This window comes from Thermobia domestica, chromosome 9 (genome assembly GCF_964235325.1).
Source record: "Thermobia domestica chromosome 9, izTheDome1.hap1.1, whole genome shotgun sequence".
In the NCBI taxonomy this organism is placed as follows: domain Eukaryota; kingdom Metazoa; phylum Arthropoda; class Insecta; order Zygentoma; family Lepismatidae; genus Thermobia; species Thermobia domestica.
In genome coordinates this window covers 265851940-265871810 of record NC_137462.1, presented here as the reverse complement: position 1 = coordinate 265871810, position 19871 = coordinate 265851940, and the positions used below count along the sequence as shown (strand labels likewise).

Below are 19871 nucleotides of genomic sequence, written 5' to 3'. Positions count from 1 at the left end.
CTAAAGACATATTTTTTGATAACCAATGACAAGGCCCTTGAGCCTTATAGAGCCTAGAGTCACAAACCCGCCAGGAAGAAAGAAGAAAAAAGAAGTTAAAATGATAACAATTAAAAAAAAAAACATTTTTCTGACAGCAGTTTATGAGTTTACACCCCTGGACACTATACTTAAAGCAAACATAAAAACTGTAATAAGTGTAAACCAGAACTAAACTGAACAAAATCAAAAGTGGCGAGACAAATCATGAACCCGCACGCTAACACTCATCGTTTGGTAATTAATTACCGGTATTAAAATAAAATTTGAAACTAAAAATAAACTCACGTGAAAAACAAACTTTGGAAATAAATAAGGTGGGTGGAAGCTACGGGGTCATCAGTCAGGCAATATTATTTCAATTAGTCATCACCTCGTCACATAATCTACAATCAGGAAGATGGGACTGGAAGTAGTCTTCACCTTCTAAGTTGGTTTCCAAAGTTCTATCTTTCCGACTCGGTATTCGTACGAGCTGTGGATAGGGTAGCAAAATCGGTATCTCGTGAGGGGATATTTTTACAATACTATACTACTTGTTAAATCTTTGTGAAATAGAAATCTATAACTGTTAATAAACATTTTTCTTTAAGTTGAACCGAAATATAATTTTATAATTCAATAACATACCTTCTTTTCTTTGTTTTTAACTCAAATTCAAACTTTGAAGACACAAAACATTTAAAAGTTTGAAACACTATAGAAACGTATTCCTTGGAAACTAGAAGTACGATCGTAAACAAGAATTCCTTGAAAATTATGGACAAGACCCTGGAACTTTAATAAAGCTAGACATATTCCTTGACAACCTGGTGCAAGACCGGTGGCTCAGTGGTAACGCGCTTACCTCTGATGCGTGGGGTCTCTGGTTCTATTCCCAGCCAAGTAAGTTTGTGGTGGACAACATGGTGTCCGTGGGTTTTCTCGAGGTACTCCCGTCTCTTCCCACATGCTCATTCCACTAGTTATTCCATCATCTTTCACTTGCATCATCTCCGTCTCCCTTAGTCTAATACGCATAATCGCTGGACGTTAAACTGAAATATTTCCATTAATTTTCCCTTTTTCTTTCCATTTAGATCAAGTATGAAAAACACCAAGTACCCAGTTAATTATTTTAAAGAAAATGGCCGTGACTATAATGCTGCAAATTATGGATACGTTAAAATCCTTTCGGCAAAGTATACACTTTCAAACATCTAGTACCAACATTACCAGGCCAAAACCATATCCACGAAGAAATTAAATGTCAACTGAAAGCAGGGAATTTATGTTATTGTTCAACTCAAATTCTCCTATCTTCACGAATTCTGTCCAAGAATTTGAAACTTAAAATATCGTACGAAACGATAATTATACAAATGCCGTATCGTTGAAAAACATGCTCGCTTATTTCGAGGACAGAACATATACTGAAAGTCTTTAAAAATAAAATCTGAGGCGAATATTTGGACGCACCAGAGACGGAAATGGTGGAAATTTCATGACAAAGAACTCCGTAATTTATACCGTTTACTTAACGCTGCTGGGGTCATTAAATCTAGCACACTTAGAGAGCAGGTCGTGTAACTAGAATAGAAGTCAGAAACGCTTTCAAAATTTCGATTTGAAAATCTATCGGAAGAAGACCATTAGGAAGACCTAGCCGTAGATGGGAAGAAAATAAAGGATGTCCCATAAAGAACGCAACTTTTGAAATGCCCGTCATTTCTGTTCTAGTAAATTAAGATGGCAGCACTGAACGTTACACGATGTTCAACTGTTGTCTTTGTGGTTAGCAGTCACGGAACACCGAATAGTGCATGATCGTTATCTGTTTTCTGTACGGGTAGGAATGGAGCGCCAAATAATAACACATGATCGTTATCTGTTTTCTGTACGGGTAGGAATGGAGCGCCAAATAATAACACATGATCGTTATCTGTTTTCTGTACGGGTAGGAATGGAGAGCCAAATAATAACACATGATCGTTATCTGTTTTCTGTACGGGTAGGAGTGGAGCGCCAAATAATAGCACATGATCGTCATCTGTTTTTGTACGAGTAGGAATAGAGCGCTTCACGACGCAACAGCGTGTTGTAGTGAACTGGCTACCCAGCTCCTGTGATTTGATACTATGTGATTTCTTTCTGTAGGGATATTTGAAATCTCGTGTGTATGCCAACGAACTACGATCACTTCCAGAACTCAAGGCCGAGATTTAGCGTGTAATTTCAGAACTAGAGACACAAGTATGCCGAAAAGGCAGGGGCGGATCCGGGGGGGCCATCGAGGCGATTGCTCCCCCCCCAGAAGAGGACACTTTCTTATTTTATATAAATAAATAAGACCCATCTCAAAGTTTGGAGCCCCTTAGCAGTATGACAACCCATCGCCTCCTTCCCCGCAGAAGTCGATCCTGGATCCGCCCCTGCGAAAAGGTATGAACAATTTCATTAAAAGAACGAGAATATGCCTTCAGAATTTTGGAGGGCTTTCCAGTGATATCATATTTCATACATAATCACAGGTACCATAAACTGCAAACTATATATATAAATATGTAATATGTAAATTACTTAATTTCGTTTTATACATTTGTACTTTATTATGCACTCAAAAGTTCCGTTCTTTATTAAAATGGCTAATGACGAGTCAATGGAGAGCTTCTGTGAATGAGGTTTTGATAGGTTCGTATTCCATAGGCCATAGACATAGTCCAAATTTCAAGTTTTTTCTCTGTAACCTTAATTCGGGACAGCTTATTATAATAATTGGAGCCCCAGCCCCTCTTCCTTGTACGTAGTCCCGGATTCGATTCCCGGTGGGAGCTCCTTCGTGGCTAAGCGGTTAGCTTACGCGCCGTTGGCGTGGGAGACCCGGGTTCGATTCCCAGCGGGAGCTCATGTGGTTCGGATTCCACGTTAATCAGTAGGTCCATATCTCATATAGCCTCGCTGCTGAACGGGATGTTAAATTCAAAATCAACTCAACAACTCGATTCCCGGTGGGGGTACAGTTGAACGACCACAGTGGTTCGGATTCCGCTATAATCAGTAGTTTCATGTCTCCTTTAGCCTAGCAGGCATAACCGTGGGACGTTATACTAAATTAAACCAAAAACCTCCCTCTTCCAATCCGATCTTCCAAAAACCCTTTCTTACGTCATAAGGCCTATGCGTTGATCATGCAGTCAGTCAAGACTTCTTTTATATAAAGAGATTTATAAAACACAATCGTTGAATTCGGGCTGCTGTGACAGGAGAATCTAAAGGTTAATCGTTTGAAGAGCTTCCCAACCACTTTCGTTGATTTCCATCCCTCCACTTCCTTTACAAATCTGATTTTTATTTCCCTTCTCTTTCAATCCATTCTATCTCTCTTCTTCTGGCTTTCATTCCCCTTCTTCCTCTCTCCAGTGTCACATCTTCCGATTTATGTCGTACGAACCTATCTCCTCTCTTCCTCACTGAGTTCCATAATTCTTTTGTTTCTGTGAGATAGCAGCACGTACCTTTGGAGACCACAAAACAATGCACTGAATAGCAGCCGCATTTGCAGTCAGCACAAAAGTCTGTGGTTCAACTGAATTATTAGGTTTCCGTTGTGAGGAAAACCTTTGGATGGCAGCTGTAATTGGTGATTCTCTCTCTCTCTCTCTGCCTCAGAGTCATTGGAAGGCGAGGCTCCAACCAAAAGAGAGAGGAAAAAAAAAGACTATCGTCATATCCTCTTCTTTCTAACACCATCACCGATATCATTCTCTGTTGATGTAAAAACCAAGAATCACTAACATAACAGTACGTCTGTTGTAGATGGTGGTCACGCGAATCGATTATTTTTTGTATTATTTCTTTGTTTTTACTTTTTCCATAATTTCAATTGTGATTGAAAGTCACGTTGGTACGGGCATTAAAACAATCTATGTTAAACTTTATTTAAACAGCAAACCAAAGGGGAAAAGAGTGTGAAAATTTCAAGGTCTGTAGGTCAACACACTCACAGGTGAGACAAAGACAAAATACAGGGTGATTCGCATAAAATTGATATGCGTATGCCGAACAATTATTTGAAGAATGAGTAAAAAATAACGTAATCTTACCTAGTGTAAATACAGGGTTTTTCAAAAAAGGGCATCGGTTTTGTTACATCAAATTATGAACTTTATTTTTTCAAAACACACTAACAAAATTCATAAACATGTTCACCACACATTCCGATTTCAGGTATGGTGAATGACGTCGGGCATACGACCTCCTATACTGCGCTTTCATGCAATATGGTGAATGACGTCGGGCATACAACCTCCTATACTGCGCTTTCATGCAATATGGCGAATGAAGTCGGGCATACGACCTCCTATACTGCGCTTTCATGCAATATGGTGAATGACGTCGGGCATACGACCTCCTATACTGCGCTTTCATGCAATATGGTGAATGACGTCGGGCATACGACCTCCTATACTGCGCTTTCATGCAATATGGTGAATGACGTCGGGCATACGACCTCCTATACTGCACTTTCATGCAATATGGTGAATGACGTCGGGCATACGACCTCCTCTGCTGCGCTGGTATGCAATAACTGTGTTCTGAAATTTGCAATGACTGCCTGACAAATTTCCACTTGGATTTCGCCGACGACCACTACAACGATGCCAAGGACTTTAAATGTTCACTGTTGAACCCCTTTCAATGAACTTTTTCATAAATCTGTGAACTGTTGATTCATTCGGTGCTTCATTCGCCCTAGAACCGCGCGAACACGCCTAACAGTTGTTGCATAACTTTCTCCGTTTTGCTAATTTTACACAATTAGCACATGTTGCACTATAGTAAACTGCTCCATGGCTAGACGCAGACTGAAAAAATGGGAGAAATTCAGACTAAGGCCACAATCGGAATGTTTGTAGATAGAACAACAATACAAAACAATGTCCGCAACCAAGAAATAAAAATTTGCCAGACGATCCAAAACCGGCGCGCTTTTTGAATAACCCTTTACTAACCTGTAACTTTGCTAGAAGTGATCTCCATCAACATGCAGATATAGCTACTTTCATGAAATATTTTCAGTAGTCATCATCAACATAGATATTATGTCATTATTGGCTAGTTACTTGCTGCAGCTAAGAAGCTTCTATACACCACTGTCTTCCATTAACCTCTTCATATGGTACAGTTCCTTCTTAGCCAATGTCCAAACATTGCCAGTGGAAAAGATACTCCTGCTTTACAGCACACTAAATTTTTCATTTAATTAGTGCAAACAAGATCGATGTAGTACCCCTATTTAGTACCGAGAGACTATAGAAATGCTCATAAATTAAAATTATACTACAAAAATTGTACAAAAAGTCTCCAAATAAGTAAAACTCTGAAGATAAATGTAATCAGGGCGTTTGAAACGCCAGTCAAATAAAATAAACAAGAATAAAATATCAAAAGTCTTATTTATTAAATTATATGTGTTTGTTATATGTAAATTCTTAATATCACATTGAATTATATGTGTTTGTTATATGTAAGTTCTGAATATTATGTTGAATTATATGTTTGTTAAATGTATATTCTGAATATCACTTTGAATTACATGTGTTTGTTATATGTAAATTCTTAATATCACATTGAATTATATGTGTTTGTTATATGTAAATTCTTAATATCACATTGAATCATTTGTGTTTGTTATACGTAAATTCTTAATATCATATTGAATTATATGTGTTTGTTATATGTAAATTCTGAATATCACACTGAATTATGTGTGTTTGTTACACGTAAATTCTGAATATCACTTATTTTCATGTGTGTTTGTTATACGTAAATTCTGAATATCACTTATCTTCACTTTTTTCCTCTGGAAAATCTAGTAACCCTAAATACAACCCTCAATAATTCGGTCGTCGAAACTGTTTTTCTTCTTTCTTTTAATCAATCAATCAATCAATCAATCAATCAATCAACCAATCAATCAATCAATCAATCACGTATCTGTTTACCACCCATGAAGGGAGGAAGGATCTCCAACTTCCGCTTTGTTTTGTCTATTGCTGTAAAAATTTTTTGTGGCATAATTATTATTCCCGTTGCAGTTCCAAGTCTTCAGCAACATATTTGGTGAGAGTAAGGCAAAAGTGGAAGCTATGTGTTTTACCTGGAACTGACATGCCTCTTGGGGCTGTGAAAGAGGCGCCCTTTTCTGATGGCGAGAGTTACTAACAAGTGACGTTCCGAGGGTACGGGAACAAACAATAGTGGTGCTGTCACAGAGTGTTGCTGGGTATCGGTGAAGGTTTTCCATTGTATAATAGTTATCACTAAGACAGTATTTGATTCCGCAACAATAATGTATGAAATTTTAAATTTCTATTTGAGGTTTTGAATCGTAGAAAAGTGACAGCCGTTAATTGGTGACTTGAGTCATGGCATTTACACACACACACACACACACACACACACACAAACAAACAACGCTGTAATATATATTCATATTATAGACAAGTAAAGAGAATGTTCGAGGAAGCCATTGGTTTTGGAGTACAACATAGGAGCTGCTAATGAATATGCCATTAAAATCAATGTAAATTAAATTCGACAATACGCAATTCTAATTCCCAGAGACCCCGAGACATGTTTCAAAACGCTCATACTAGGCAAAGAATTCAAACTGTTTGCACTGTAATCTCTTCTATTGGTTTTCAACTTCTTTTGATCGACAACACACTTTACTAATACCCGCGACATCATTTATTTAATTATTTAATAACTTTTATATAGGCCCTACATAAAAATGCATGTAAGTACACGTATGTATGTGCATATGTTCCAGCATAACTCTAGAACGCCTAAAGTAATTTAAACCAAACTTATAACACGTATTAATTATAGTCTGGAAAATAGTACTGTGGGTATGACACCGCCTGACACAGCTAGGGTAGTTTGAGGGGTGCCATATAAAAGTTATCAAAAGCAATCGATATTAGGGATGAATTCATAGTTTTTAGGCTCGGTGAGATGAATAGTGACACTTACGATACCGTTTAAGTCAGAGCTCATTCTCCATTAGCACCGCTGGGAGAATGGTGATATGTAAAAATAATCATCCCTGGGGAGGGGGAATGATAATATGTAAAAATTATCGAAAACGACAATATTAGTGTCGAATCCATAGTTTTCGGGAGTCCTAAGTTGATTGGTAACAGCTTAGATGTCCTTTAAATCGAACTTTATATCGAATCCCCAGTGGGGTAATACTTCCAGAACACCTAGAGGATGAGAGAGGGTGACATTAAATCAAAAAGCGACCGATATTAGTGTTGAGTCTATGGTTTTCGGTTTTTCTAACTTGATTGATGACAGTTCCGATGTCCTTTAAGTCCACGTTCAGTCCCCAGGGGAGTAAGACCCCTAGCATTCCTAGGAGTGCGTAGAAAGTATAAAATGTGTAAAAATAAAGAAAAAAGACCTATATTAGTATCGAATTCACAGTTTTCGAGGTCCCTGAGACGAACAATGACATTCTTGATGCCATTTAACTTCACGTGTAGCTCCTATTAGCACCTAAATATAAAAATAGTCGAAAACGACCGATATTAATGTCAATTCCATAGCTTTTGGTGTCGCTTAGAAGAATAGTTACACTCTCGATAGCAGTAAAGTCCAATTTCAGCTCCACTGGAAAGGGGGGCTGAGAGAAAGTGAAGGTGTTTCAAATGACAAAGATTAGTGTCGAATTCATAGTTTTCAGGGTTGCTAGGCTGCAAGGTGATAATACAGATTACATTTAAGGCCAAGTTTAGGCAAGAAAGGTCATGTCAGCTGGATTGGAAATTTAGACACATACACATTTATATACTCATACATATTTTGACATAGGTGTATGAATGTATATCCTAGCGCAACTTAGGAACACCTGGAACAATTAAAACCAAGTTTGATTTACAATCTGGAAAAAATACAGGGGAAGTAAGACGCTGCAGGGATGGCAGTTGGAAAGAATGATATTTAAAAATAATCCAATACGACCGATATTGTTGATCAGTGTGCAAACCATAGCTTTCGGAGTCGCTGAAAGGAATAGTGATGCTCTCAATGCCATTTAAGCGCAAGTTCAGCCCCAATCGTAAAGGAGAAGATCGATTGAAAAAATATATTAAAAATGACTGAATTTTGTGTCGAATTCATAGTTTACGGGATCAGAGAAACAACTGATCTATTTGAAATGACTTTGGAACAGTTCTCACCTCAAACTGTTTAGTTTTAATCATATCAATTTGCTTCCAGGGCGTGTTCTGTGGGGGTAGGATGTTTTAAAAATTATGCCAAAATAGGGTATCTTCACGTAAATATAATTTTGTCAGTAGTTTCAGCAATACGACACTCTTGCTAATTTGGTATACTTCTGTGTACGAAATGATCTGATTAGAAAGAATGTAATGTATTGGTAATAGGAAACGCCATCACTTATTCACACATGTAATTGATATTGCAACCGCTGGTTTAAAGACCGCTAGTTACTACTGCTTAGCATTAACATTCTATATTTAATATTGCAAAAATAGCAGGTACATAAACGACCAAGCCGTTCATTTTTCAATAAAAGTTGATGACGCAATGTTCAGTTATTGGTTGACGGCGTGGACGCATTTTCCATCAGAGACGATAAAAAATCTTTTGAACTCAACGTTCCCATGGAAATCAATTTACGTAGTGCCTATGAACAGAGCCGCGTCTTTTTCCACCTTCGTTGACAATCCTGATGACAGTTGACTGTCAATCAAACTATGCTAGATATCCTCGTTTTGAGAAAGATTCTACGGAAATAGAAATTGATGGCCACTCTCAGCTGTCACAGTCATCGCCGCTCCTTCTAACGGGTTTATATATTTTTTTTACAAGGTTTGCGTGCATCACGTGATTATATACAATTACAACAAAGAAACTAGACACTTTATAAGAGCCCATTTCACTCAGTGTACTCTTAATAATCTCATTTATAATGATTATACTTATTTCCCAATAAAACGAGTGTTGACAGGTGTTGCTATTTTTGCTACTGTTTCTAAAATGTTTCTACTGTTCCTAAACTTTTGCTATTATTCCTAAGATTTTTGCTATTATTCCTAAAATGTTTGCTATTTTTTCTAAAACTTTTGTTATTCTTCCAAAAATCATTACTATTGTTACTAATTTTTTCTGCTGTTTCTAAATTATTTTATTGTTCCTAAAATTATTACCATTGTTCCTAAAAAATTCTCCAGTTCCTAATTTTTCTATTGATCCTAAAATTTTTACTATTGTTCCTAAAATTTTTGATATTGTTCTAAAAGTTTTGCTATTGTTAGTAAAATTTTTACTGTTGATCCTAAAATTTTTTCTATTGTTCCTAAAAGTTTTGCTATTGTTCCTAAAAGTTTTGCTATTGTTCGTAAAATTTTTAGTATTCTTCTCGAATGTTTGTATTGATCCTAGAATTTTTCTATTGTTCCTAAAATTTTTCCTATTGTTCCTAAGATTTTTAATATTGTTCCTAAAATTTTCTGCTGTTCCTAAAAATTTTGCTATTGTTCCTAAAATTTTTACTATTGTTCTTAAATTTGTTTTATTGTTTCTAAAATTTTTGCTATAATTCCTAAAATTTTTACTATAGTTCCTAAAATTTTTACTGCTCTTCTTAAAATATTTACTATTGTTCGTAAATTTTTTCTATTGTTCCTAAAATTTTTGCTATAATTCCTAAAATTTTTACTATTGTTTAGGAACTTTTGCTACTGTTCTTAAAATTTTTAATATTGTTCTTAAATTTTTCTATTGTTACTAAAATTTTTCTATTGTTCCTAAAATTTCTCTTACCTGTTGATTTCCTCTACTATTTATTTTAGCTCATTAGCTTATACTGTAAAATGTATATTTTAAAATGTTTTGTTTGAAGTAAATTGGAATTTTGTGGTTTGCTTTTACTGTTTTCTTCTTGAGGTCTTTTTAATAAAACACCTCCTTTCAGAGTTATAAACCACTATACATGTCAAACATCACGTTTTAAAACACCATGGCTTCAAAACTATTGGACCCATCGTAAGCACTTCAAGAAATTACACAGCAACTAATGGGCGTTCTATCTAAATATATATGTTTTATAATCTTTTTGTACCTGTGAAACGAATTGGGGGTAGGAGAATATATTTTTCAGTACTAATTGAGCATTCGTTTTGCTTATGCTGGAGGATTCTGAAGCAGGGATATTTAGATATAGCGCGTTCTGGTTTCTGTACAAATCCTTCAATCACTTGTGGCAGGTCTGATAGTTTTCAGCTAAAGCTTAATAAAACTTGATATTTCGTATTTTCGGTTATTTATAACTCTGAAAGGTGGTGTTTTTCGATCAATGCTTATTATCTAGAGTTTTTTTCTTCCTTTTGATATAAGAAATCACCTCCCGAAGTTTGGTAATCGCGTTTCTAAACATACATGATGGTATACTCTCCAGGGCATCCTTCAACCGCTATGAGGAATCAAAAGTTTGAGCAGTCTTTGTACCGTGTTTAGATTTACCTTGCGGTATTCGCTGACAACCAGGTTTTGTAACAGGAAAGTGTCATGTTCTCTAAAAATCTTTTTTGCCAAGACAATGCTGAAGAAAAAACTAAAAGATATCGCAAAATTCAGAAGTATTGAACTGGTCTTGCTTCAAGGCTGAGTATAATATGTGGTTTGAAAAACAGCATTATGAATCAAATAATCCTGTCGAAATTATTTGATGTTCTCCATGCCTATAATCCAGCCTTCTTCCCAACAGTTAGCAAGCTACTTAATATCTTAGATTGCTTTGCCTGTTTGAACTGCGTCCGTGGACAGATAATTTCTTCAATGAAAACAAGCAAACCCTGTCTCCGAAACAAAATGCAGGGGGAACGACTTACAGGACTTGCGGTCCTACAATCTATTCCCACCTGTCATCTAATGTTCAGAAGCTGATTGATGTTATGGCCAGTGTTGTCAACAAGTTGATACAGAAAGTAGCTAAATGAGAGATGAAATAACTCCAATTTTGGGTGAAAAGTTGCTAAAAAGAATTATTCCTGGAATTTCGTCTTTTTCTCTATTATATATATATATATATATATATATATATATATATATATATATATATATATATATATATATATATATATAAACAACTCAAGCCATAATGCTATCTATGCTACAAAAATGTAGACGTAAAAACGCAAATGAAAGAAACATATGTCACTAACAATAATATCACTCATTTTTTAACTTTATGATCAATTTCACAATAAAATCGAAAATGAGTTTAGAAAACGAACAAAAGTAAAAGTCTACAAAAAAAATCTTACGTCCACTTTATTTTTACTCATGCTTCTACAGATAATCAGATGATCAGCAATGTATAATTTGTGCCTCTAAACAGAAGTTCCGCAAACTAAGAGGCATTAAAAGTTGGAGTTGGTCCCCGTTAGAGGCAAAAGGATAATAATTGAGGCGAGAATATGGAGACGAATGGTATGTACTTTACCAGCTCGTCAACACTTGCACTGATTCAAGTAAGAAAAAGGAAAATAAAGATAGTATATATCTGAACTGATTCGAGCTAATAATACTTGATTAGAGGACAATTTGTTCGCAGCAAAGAAGTCGCCAAATTCTCCCTCAAAAATCACCAAAAAAGTCACTAATCGGAAAAATTATTTTTTTTTTCGCTATCTTGGAAATCGAATCCCCTAGATTTAGTGACTTTTCCCCCAAATTGGCAACACTGATTATGGCCGCTACCGGACAAAGAAAATTGCTTCTGGTGAACGGACATATGCATTCTTTTTATCGTGTTTTGTAGCTAGTGTATGCCTGTAGTTTAAAGAGAAGTAACCGAGTTATTTATTTATTTATTTACCAATAGTTAGTTAATAAATTGAAATTTAATGAATTTACGTATATGTGTGTTTGAAGATCAATATCAATGAACGAAAGCAGGGAATTTGTGTTATTATTCAGTTCAAAATCTTTTGTCGTCATAATTTGAAACGTAAAATATACCGTATTTTACGGACTATAAGATCACCTTAATTTTAAAGCAATTTTCTTTTCTTTTTTTTAAAAAAAAATACCGTAACATTTTTACCATTTTTATTATTAGGTTGCAAAGCCAGACTAAAAAAATCTTAGTTTCTAAAACCGAACTGATCTTTGAAAATCGCTGAAAATCGTCATCTGAACTTTCTTCTTCTTTCAATGTTGCCAGATAGGTTTCCCTCTGTATCAAATTTATAACCATTTTTAAGACTGACGAGAATTTTAAATCAAACACTGGATATTTTAATATTAATTTCGAATATAAGACGCGCTTGAATTTTGGAGGCAATTTTTCGAAGCAAAAACTGCGTCCTATAGTCCGTAAAATACGGTATAAAACGATATTTGTGTCTGTGGTTGTGTGTGGTTGCGACATATGGTCGCTTACTCTGAGAAAAGAACATAGACTGAAAGTATTTGAGAACAAGATCCTGATACAAATATTTGGACCCAAGAGGAACGTGAATGCGGAATGGCGGAAACTTGAAAATGAGAAATTGCATAATTTATACCCTTTACCGAACATGTAAGGATAATCAAGTGTAGGAGACTCGGGTGACCAGGTCATGTAGCCAGAATGGAAGAAAGTAGGAACACTTTCAAAGCTTTAACTGGAAATCCAACCGGATTCCCGGCAGGAGCTCATGTGGTTCGGATTCCAAGTTAATCAGTAGGTCCACGTCTCATATGGCCTCGCTGCTGAAGGGGACGTTAAACTCAAAAATCAATCAATCAACTGGAAATCCAATCGGAAAATGACTATTAGGAAGACCTAGGCGCAGATGGGAGGACACTATTAAGACGGATCTCGCAGAAATACGAAGACAAAATAGAAACTGGATTCAGTTGACTAAGGATAGAAGTCAATGGAGAGTATTTTGTGAACGCGGCATTGGCCATAGAGTTTGTTAGTTAGTTAGGTGTGTGTGCTTCCCAATCACAATGTGGTGACCTATATACAATACTGGCAGAATCTTAAAAACCTTAGTGGGTGGTAATCGGAGCTGTCCGAACAATCATATCCTCTTACTAGTGACATTGTAACTTAACTTATGTTCAACAACGTTGCCATAGCTTTGGTCCCCATTACTCTGTGATTAATGGCTTACACATGTGGGCTCTTTCTATATAGAGAAGGGGGAAATAAACAAACACTGACCAACTTGCCTGCATATATAGATCATTCCTTCTCAATGGAAAAAGAAATATTCTGTTGAAAGCAGATTGAAAGTGTCAAATAACAAAGCAACATCAAGCACTCGGAGTTTCCAGACTACTTTTTCCTTCGCCAAAACATTTGAGACATTCCATTCCTTATTCATGTGACGGAGAAGATCAGCTTTTGCTCGCCCCCTATTTTCGCCGAGAGCTGCCGTCCAGTTTGAATTTTGTTCCTCTCCAAAGGAAGAAGGAAGATTTTTCCACTCAAAGTATCAAATAACAAAACAGCACAAACCATTCTGAGTTTCTACGCTATTTTTTTTTCTTTTTTGCCAAAACCTTTCTCAAGTGACAGAGAGGAATACGCACTCCTCTGGTCGAGAACTGTAGCTAGCTAGAATTTCTTGGCAACACCGGATTTCGGAGAAAATATCTGTTTCACTACCATGTAGTAGGAGAAGAAGGTTAATAGGTGAATTTTCCATACCTCCCCCCCAAGGTTTTTAAGATGTTTCAAAAAGTTTAATATAAAGGAAATTTCTGAAGCAAAACCCTTGTAAGATTTTCTTGCTCTTGTCTTCCCCAAAGTGAAATTCTGGCTACGTGCCTGTGTGCCACTGTTACTTGTTGAAGTTCAGCAGTGTACAGTGGCGTATTTAGGGGGGGCTTCCGGGCTTAAGCCCCACCCCCCGAAATCTTACTTACTATAGTAAACTTTATGAAATATCTTGCAGAATTTTTACATTTTCAGGCAAAGCCCCCCCCCCCCCCGAAAGTTATCAAAGCCAGCCCGAAACAAAATCGTAAATAAGCCACTGGCAGTGTATATCAAAACTAGGAACGTGCTTTTCAACAAGTAAGTATCGAAATATAGAAACCTTGGTTGATGTTATCTTCCGAAGATGATGGAAGAAGAAAGAGTCACTAGATGAAAAGGCTACGGGTGAATGATGATAAACAGACGTGCGAATCAGAAAGAAAAAAAAGTTGAAGTGATGGTGAATGAAATTCAGTGGAAGGCAAAGTGGGAGGAAGGGAAAAGAACAGGAAGAGTAGCCTGTATTAATCAATATTCCCCTTAGAGTTTCTCTCTCTCTCTCTCTCTCGCTTGCTTTCTTCCAAACGGTGAGTCCTCTCTCACACTCAGACAGCGTTTACCTAACAAATTATACATGTTCCACGATTTATGCATTCCTAGCAAAAACTAGCACGAGAGAGAGAGAGAGAGGAAAGATCGGTAAGAATCATCCTTCTTGGCAGAGTTACTGCCTAATTTTACTGAATATTGTGATTTAGATGAGAAGGCAGACTGCAACTTAAAATACGTATTTCTCTTGTCTTTCTGTAGGTAGCGCTAAAGTCAACAAAGGCAGAAGACTCCGGCGGGAATAATTTATAACTTTTGAAGTAGAAGCATCCATTCGCTCTCCAGGTACACAAAAATGTAATTAAACATAATTTTATAATCTTTTGTCATTTTGTGCCTTATAAGGAGGATACTTGGCACACATCCAGGCTACAGTCACATAATTTGATGGAGAAAGCGTTGAATGAAAGAAGCAACTATAAATTATATAGGATTGTTCATAATTCTGTTCTTCTAAAGACTGGATGCGGAAATAATAATAGAAACTTAAGATTAAAACAATGTTTAAACATTACTATTATTAACGCAATGATATTTAAAATAAGAAACTAAATAATCTATATTACAGATATTAAATATGGAGGAGGCATGGCAGTGGCGTTGATTTCTGTATAACTTTGGGAAGATAAAGGTTGAGGCATTTGTGTTTCGTTGTTAGATATCAAAAAATAAAATGAAACGAAATCTTTAGGTTAACGTCGCACGGTTATTGCCCTGTAGACTAAAGCAGACGTTGATGATGAAAAATTAATGAAATGATGGAATGAGGAAAGTGGGTAGAATCGGAAGAACCCCGAGAAAACCCATGCACACGATGTTTGTCCACCAGAAAGATCACTTGGCGCGAGCTGGAATTGAACTAAGGACCCCACATATCAGAGGTGAACGCTCTTACCACTGAACCACCACAGCCACGTGTTAGATATCAAGATCCTTAGGAGCCTAAATCAAACTTTGGGAGGCGAACCCCTCGGTCGCCCGTGTGATATGGTGTTTCGGTAGTATAGTGCTCACTTCTTGTGCAAGTTGTCTCTGGTTCGATCTCAGGCCATTCTATATTGTGGTAGACAACACCGTATCTATAGATTTTCTCGGGATTCTCCCGTTTCTTGCATATTCTTATTCCAATAATTCCTTTATATAAGTACTCATATCAGCGTTTCATTGATGATTCACCTTCTTTAGACTACAAAACATAACTATGACACGATAATTAATCAAAGGTTTCATTTTCCTTTATTAAGAGATGATTAGAAAGTGAAGTTATAAAGCCTACAATGAAACGTGTATTATAATGCATACAATGAATTAGGGTTGCCAACTCTGGAAAATACAAAAAACCGGCACCCCCCTCAAAATTCCCCTATAATATAGGTCTAAGTGTGAAGTATTTCTATTCGGACTCATCCATGGGAAGGAAATGAAATATGGTGAACAAAAGTGCATTAGCACCTGAATTCTGGATATCCTTAATACATTCACTAATAAGCTTAATTGATGCATTGTGCTATAAATGAGAAACTGAAATCAACGTTGATCATTTTATTATATTCACCAGTAACTGCCACTTCTTTAAAATTATCGAAACAGATGAACAAAAGTATACTAATTTTTACGTTAAAATTCTGGATTTGGAAAATGAAATTTATTCTTTAAACTTACACTTCAACTACAGGAAATTGATTTAAGAAGTCCTTTTTCACTCTCAATAAATGTATAACATTCCTTACAAGTAACATTTCAAATTTTATCTAATACAGTCCCTGTCATTTCTTTAAAATGAAATGAAAATAAAATGAAGTCTTTAAGTTTTACGTCCCACGATTATGCCGGTTAGACTAAAGGAGACGGTGATAATGAGAAATGAGTGAAACGGTGGAATAAAGAAAGTGGGAGGAAACGGGAGAATCCCCGAGAAAACCCACGAGCACGGTGTTTGTCCACCACAAAGTCCACACGGCGCGAGCTGGGATCGAACCAGGGACCCCAAGCACCGGAAGTGAACGTTCTACCACTGAGCCACCGCGCCCCCGTCTTTAAAATTACCTAAACAGATTAACAAAATATATTAATCGTTGATAGATGGTTAAAGGTGATAGTTTTCGATTTACAGAATGAAAGTTATTTTTTAAATTATACTTCAAATTAGATGAAACTGCTTCGAACTAGATAAATAAAAAAAAAAGTCATAAAGGGGTTCGCAAGAAGTTTTGACCGGTTACAGGCTTTAATTAAAATAGCAGCATTATTCCCGGCCTGGCCGGTCAAAAACCGACCAGTTGGCAACCCTACAAGCAACACAGCCAACAATTAGGATATTTTTCGACATGGTCTCCATATTGGTTGAGGCAATTGTCGCATCGTGAGATGAGTTTCAAGATTTCTTCCTGGTAAAAATCCTGTCCTTGCGTGTTCAGTCATGTTCTCACACTTCGGAACGACAATTCCAATTCTGCCAACAGATGCCGTAACGTGAACCTCCTGTTGTCCTGAATGAGCTCTTCCACGCGAGCTGTGTTTAAATATGTTGATGGCGTGCTGGGTCGGTCACTGCCAAGGATGTTATAAAATAGAGGATCTGCCCATACAACAAAATCGTGAAGTCATACGTCACAGCTTCGCCACACTTACTCTGCCCACACTCCGAGCCACTAAGATCGCAATGTTTCGAGCCAACAAGCATGGCGGAAACGAGAGTAGCCAATCAGACGTACCAGCTCAGACGATGCTCAGTTGTTTTTCGGCTTCACTGAGTTCATAGGATGAAGATACGTATGGACAGATCCTCTATTTTATAACATCCTTGGTCACTGCACTTCTCGTTGGAGACGTTTCCTTTACTAGCGGCAAACTTTCGACACCATTCTGCGACATGCTGACGAGACATTACAGTCTCCGCGTAAACCGATACCAGCTGCCGGTGAATTTCAGCCGCGGTTACATGTTTCGCCCACAGAAATCGTATAACTGAGCGTACTTCTTCGCGAGACGAGTTTTTCAATCGAGTCGCTATTTGTCTTTACTACAACTAGTGCCGTAGGTGGCGGGTGGATGGAACACTACACAACTGCAAACTCCATGTATTAAAATTACAGCACATTCCTCATTTCTCTATACAACAGACGAAACTCCAGAAATATCGACCATCCAACCTTAGTTTCTGATCCCCCTTCGTAAATAAGGAGAAAAATTATCTCGAGTATTATGTAACAGATTTATTCAAAATAAATTTTGCTAAGAGCAGTAAAGAACATTGCATGAAACGTACAGTTATGATAAATGTACTTGCGTTTATAATAATAATCACTAATATCTAAATATGTTCGCCTAGATGGTTATGCAATCGGTAACTCTAAAATGTTATGAAGGTTTGCATATTCGTGTTAAGTCAAACGTACACTTATCTATGAATGGTTAGCTAACGATAAAATGACCGTTACCCATGTAACAGATTGACAACATTAACGATCTCAGTCGAAATAATTTGCAATAGCAAAAGCTACATATTCTTCATTATAGGCAACCAACATTTCTTTGCAATTGTGCAGGTTGCATAGAACCTAGGAAATGTTACAGAATTGAAACGGGATATTCATAGCCACCGTTGCCGGTGAAAATCTTAAAGGATTGACTCCATTAACGAACTCGGCTGAGATAATTTGCCATAACAAAGCTACATATCCTTTATTATAGGCAACCAACATTTCTTTGCTATTGTGTAGGTTACATAGAACCTAGGAATTGCTACAGAATTTAAACGGGATATTCATAGCTACCGTTACCCGTGAACATGAGAACGAATCGACTGCATCAACGAACTATGCCGAAATAATCACTTTCGCCGTCTGTTGAAAAAAAATGAAAAATGAAAAATTTGCTTTCGTTGTTGAGTTGTCATAGGCGCGCACTCAGAATTTTTTTGTTGGGAGAGCAGAGTAGGATAAAATCCCAAAAATCGGGTAAAAACACGAAAATGTTTATTCAATTTGCATGATATTATTAATATATAGGTATTCGAGATCACTGATAACAATTATAAGGTCAAAAAAAGTTTTAAAAATCAAAATGGCGGACAATTTTTTTAAAAAAATCCCCAAATGGACTCAATACTGGAGAAACAAATAATGATATACGTAATTGATACAAATTAAAGTTTAGTAACAACTATACGCAATCAAAAAAGTGCAAACTAAATAGAATTTTACCTATTATTTTAAATTTAAGTATCATAGTCTAAATAACTGGTTTACATGTCGGTCTTATATTAATCAAGTGAGCTTTTCCTTCCGCAAAATGTCATCTTGACTGTCAAACTGTGAGTAAGGAAGAAAATCGAAGTCGTTGGACAAAGTGCTCCGGAAATTCTGTAGTGAAGATGGCTTTTGTAAAGGGTCTGAATAGCAAACTTCTTGAAGGCAAGGCTTGTCAAGTAGTCGGACGTCTGCCTACATTGAAAGACTTCGAGAACTAGAAAATCGCGTGGGCCACAAAAGATTGTTTACGCTATTCTTCTTTCTCGTACGGGTTGTGTGGGAATTCAGGAGGTGATGATTTAGCTTCTTTCATCTCCAATATTTCTTCTTCGTTCGAGACTTGCTTTTCTATTTTTTTTTTTTTTTTTTACCTTCCTTTCTCAATCTCCGCTAAGAGTAGGTGTTGCTCTTCTTGATATATCATTTTGGCATACGTGTGTTTGTTTCTTTCTGTAGTGCATCCGACATCCGCTGTAGATGATAACGGCGAAAAAAAAAAACTTACGTAAATTTGCAATCTCTTTATGTACGAGGGTAGGTCAAAATATCCACAATTTTGACATAACATTATTCATGCTGACCTCTGGTCTCGTTTATTTTATTGTTATGGTGTTGTGGTCATGCTACGAATAGTTTTATCTTAATTCCTCCATTTGTCTTTCTTTTGTTGCAGATAGATCATGGCCGCTCTATGAGAAGTTTGCACCAACGAGGAACAACGAGCAGTTATCCAGTTGAAAGGTGTATCAGGAACTATGGTCAATTTCCAGTCGACGTGTCACTCCATCAATAGTCACTCGTCTGCCTAACACAACCGTGTCACATGTATTATAGGGAGCTGGCTTTAATGCGAGGCTGAGAAATTCAGAGTTGATTGACAGGTTCCCCACCCCGTCACCAAGAAACGGTCACTCGACGGTCCTGGGCAAGGTTGCCAGTGCGTTGTCAAAAAATTCAGCTAATACTCACTTAATTCAAAGAGTTTACGCAATTATGCAATCCCTATCGAAGATCCCTCTATACGTGGACACACGAAAATTAGGCTGTGATAAATGCTTCATTTTTTTTCTCCCTTGCTTCTTCGTCGCACTGCACTATGCCCTTCCTTATTACTTCTCTAGCTTCGCTGTGTATAGTTTGTCCTCTCTTACGCTGTGAAGCCATTGTCAAATGAATAATAAGCAGCAAAACCGCAACCA

General features: G+C 36.8%; 1 long non-coding RNA gene across 1 annotated transcript in view; it reads left to right on the top strand.

Moving 5' to 3' along the window:
• The window catches only part of LOC145694259 (uncharacterized), an 81767-nt gene that overhangs the window by 5454 nt on the left and 56442 nt on the right, over nucleotides 1-19871 (top strand). The window contains exon 2 of the long non-coding RNA XR_014132986.1: nucleotides 14621-14704. This is a non-coding gene — a long non-coding RNA (uncharacterized LOC145694259). The remainder of the gene's footprint in view (nucleotides 1-14620; nucleotides 14705-19871) is intronic.